At 29.8% G+C, this 4327-nt stretch overlaps 1 long non-coding RNA gene across 1 annotated transcript in view; it reads left to right on the top strand.

Moving 5' to 3' along the window:
• Nucleotides 1-1003: 1003 nt before the first annotated feature.
• Nucleotides 1004-4327, top strand: part of LOC111087085 — a 26288-nt gene continuing 22964 nt past the window's right edge. The window contains exon 1 of the long non-coding RNA XR_002611810.1: nt 1004-1184. This is a non-coding gene — a long non-coding RNA (uncharacterized LOC111087085). The remainder of the gene's footprint in view (nt 1185-4327) is intronic.

The raw sequence follows: 4327 nt of genomic DNA on the forward strand, positions 1-4327 counted from the left end.
TTAAAAACCAGACAGTAATATGAAACAGTAAGTAAAGAAATATAGAATAGCCTTCGAGGTTTCTCTACCATGATCTCTTTCACTTCGAGATAATTTTCAAATCTCTTTTGGAAGATAATTTGTAATGTTCCAAAATAATTCCAATGGTACTATAGTGGTCTAGTGTCATTCCTTTCCTTGATGTGTATTCAGTAATTAAACACGTTTCTCAATATAAACTTCGTAGTTTCAATATGTAGTAGCTAATGTATTAAACGTTTTTTGTTTCAATAATGAACATGAGGCCAATTCTATTATTCAATGAACCACTTATCACTAGTCAGTTTTATCGGTTTCGGGGAAATCACCCTTCTTTGTAGTTGGCTTCTTATAGTGACGAATTATGTATTATCTATTATCTATGGTGTTACTTACTTACCACAGTGAACCTATTTACTGTATTAGTACCTTTGGCTTTACTTTAATGTAATGTTATAAATTAGTTTAGTATATAAAACCTTACACATGTCATTGGGCGAATTTTAGTAGTTGTAAAAATTAAAGATAGGGGTATCTCTGTAAAGCAAATTATTCGAAAAAGAGCGAGACATTTTGTGTTGCTTGAAAGAAAAGAGAACGTTTGGAACTAATACTAGGCACTCACATAAAGTTCGTTTTTCTTTCTGGGTTTTATTCTTAATGTTATAAAAATAGAACACAATTTTAAAACGTTTTATTGAAATTAGAACTGATTTTGCTTTCATTTATATGGATTACTTCCATGGGACTAATAAACAACCGTTCAACCTGACAACCAGAGTGAATGAGAGTTAGATGCTAACACGCTCTCCTTCCTTTCTTTAACGGAAACTCACCTTCGTTTATAATAAGGGAATAAACTAGATTAAAAATTGTTCGGAAAATAAAACAAAATATTCTACAAATAATTTAAGATATAAACAGTTTTTATACCCGTAGTGGTATTTGTTCGTGATAAATAACATAGTATGACATACGATGCTGCTACTAATGCACTTTATTTCATATAACAATCAAATACATGTTTATTTGTGATAAAGGTTTATCTAATATTATAATTTAGTTTCCTGGTAAGTACGATAACTTGGGAAGGTTTCAGTTTTCTTTTCTTATGTCATCGAAATTGTAAAAATCATCACACTCAGCAAGTCTGGTTACTCCATCCTGTGTTAGGGAAAACAATGGAAAATAATAAATAAAGTTAAAAATTGGAGATATAAATTTGAAACATTATTTTTTAAACGAAACTATGAAATACAGTCAGACTTTTCAAACATAAGCGTCTTAAAAACCAGACAGTAATATGAAACAGTAAGTAAAGAATTAAAAACCAGACAGTAATATGAAACAGTAAGTAAAGAATTAAAAACCAGACAGTAATATGAAACAGTAAGTAAAGAATTAAAAACCAGACAGTAATATGAAACAGTAAGTAAAGAATTAAAAACCAGACAGTAATATGAAACAGTAGGTAAAGAATTAAAAACCAGACAGTAATATGAAACAGTAAGTAAAGAAGTTATGGGAAAAGACGGTAGTGAGGGAATATTGTGATCAAATTTAAACAATATTAACAACAGATATTATTATTATTCACATGTTCAACAAGGTCGACGTAAAAGCTCTGAAACGTGAATTCTGTGTTCAAGTCAAGATAATAAAATTCATTGTCTATCTGATAGTTATAAAAGTCATTTCAGCGACCGTGATGAGTGAAATTATGAATTTGTCGTGAAATACGCCATAGTTGGTTTCATCATTAAGAAATGTATTAGAATAAATCACTTAAACCGCTCTATTAAAGCAAAATGTGTTGAAAATACATTAAAATAATTGATCTATGAGGGTTATGTTTTGTTAAATATATATATATATAAATTGACCATATGTTTGTCTGGCTCTGTATCACACCATGTATTTCCTCAATGGTTAATCACAGAAAAATCATTCATTTTTTTGCAATTTTAAAACTTTTATGTCGACATCAACATCGATCAGTCAATCTTCGTATGTACCAATGATCAATCTGAGAAAAATGTTTCTTTTTGTGATGGAGATCCGCGAACAAAATGGGAGTTTCTCCGTCAATTGGTTGAAAGAAATATTTCGAAGATAGGATCATGAACAGACATAACTCATAAATAGAGGACCGTATTTGAGTATATATTTAGTGTTGTCTGAGTTATATATATATGTATATATTTTTTCATGTCGGTATTACATACGTGCATATTGTACCATTTCAAATATATTGAATTAAATTACATTAAATACCCCCTCGACACTTCTTATGTCAAAAAGCTCTTACTACACTAGAGTTCTTTTGTTGCGCTCACTAAAATTAGTATATATTTATTGTTGTTTGAGTTATATATATGTATGTATATATTTTTTCATGTCGGTATTATATACCGCATATTGTACCATTTCAACTATATTGAATTGAATTACATTAAATACCCCTCCCTGACACTTCTTATGTCAAAAAGCTCTTACTACACTAGAGTTCTTTTTTTGCGCTCACTAAAATGAGTATATATTTATTGTTATTTGATTTATATGTATATTTGTATATATGTATATTTGTATATTTGTATATATGTATATTTGTATATTTGTATATTTGTATATTTGTATATTTGCATATTTGTATATTTGTATATATGTATATTTGTATATATGTATATTTCTTCATGTTGTTAATATATACATGCATGATTATATTGCACCATATCAAATAAATTCATTTGAGTTGCATTGAATATCTCTTCTTTGACACTTCTTATCGAAATGACAACTGTCAAAAAGCTCTTGCTACACTAGAGGTCTTTTCTTGCGCTCAGTGAAATGATAATGACTAGTGCCACCCAACGGAAAAAAATCCACATGGCTACTTAGCGAATCTGGGCACTCTATTGTGGTGGGTGCACCCATTATGTCGAAACCCAAACATTTTTTTGTCAACAATACATTACAATCAATCTTATTTGATTAAAAGTAAACGCAATGTAATTTCCTTATTGAAATAATGCATGAAATGACAAAAGACGGTTGAAGATGGTCCACAAGACGATCATATTTCACATATACTCTGATCCAAGGGATTGGGTTGACAGCGCATTTTATATTTATTCATTACTATTTTTAGAAAAGTTACCATTGAATTGTTTCAACGGACATCTACAAATAAAACTATAATTTGAGTCGAATAAAATAGTTTTCTGACCAGCTAGCGTTAATTCCAACTGTTATGCTACAATGTAAGTTCTAACAATTGCATATTTTGGTAAGGTTTTTTACAAGGACTTATTCTTTACACTCAGGTTTTATTAGGAATTCTACTAACTAAGCCTTTCGATGGGATTTCTAACAAAGGGATCATATCGGGGTTATATCAAAATGTAACTTACAAAGCAGATGGTCTGTGTTAACTTTTAAAAGTCTTGTTTCATGAGAATTTCCGGTTGTAAATGGCACACTAGACAATGATATGGATTATATGACTACATATGATGTGACCTACAATTACTTGTTGCAATTGTTGTAAACTGTTGTAAAGAGCTACAGATAATTTACTTTTATTACTACTGACATTAAAGAATACCAACATCTTATTGGTGGTCTAGCGCAGTAATATCTTTGCATCCTTAGCTTAAAAACGAAGATCATTGTTGCAACATGATTTTAATTCCAGGTAAAAACGAAAACACATTTGCGAGAACTTTTGTGCTATTAATAACTTAGTTACTTTGTGATGGCTTTAGATACTGAATAATATATCATATTCCAGGAAGTCTTAAGAGGACTAGTATTGGGCGAAATACCTTGTACGAACAGGACGTAGGAAATATGGTGTGGTTGACTTATTATTGTATATTATTATTTACTTTCACCCATAATATCTTATTAATAATTAGTATTTTAGTCTTCTTCCGTTAGCAGTGTGATGGTTTGACCCTCCTAACCCAAGAAGACTACTTCGCTCTGAAGGATACTAAGTTATTATATTAAATAAAATGGTATTTCTTTAAATCAGATGTTATTTATTTGACCATTCAGTTATAACTTATTCATTGAAAAGTTTCGCCTACTTATTGAACATAAGACTATTTCATATAAATATATTCCTAATATAATATCTACAGATAATATTTCGATCCTTAACTGCATCTGATGATGGTTAAGAGATATGAATAATCAAAAAGTTGAGTGGAGTTTTGAGAAATCCAAGGTTGTATACTGCGGTATTCTTATCTTAGAAATTCCATTGTTGCCAAGTCAGATATTACACTCGTCATTAAGATTACTA

The sequence above is a fragment of the Limulus polyphemus genome, unplaced genomic scaffold, assembly GCF_000517525.1.
Source record: "Limulus polyphemus unplaced genomic scaffold, Limulus_polyphemus-2.1.2 Scaffold1716, whole genome shotgun sequence".
Lineage (NCBI taxonomy): Eukaryota > Metazoa > Arthropoda > Merostomata > Xiphosura > Limulidae > Limulus > Limulus polyphemus.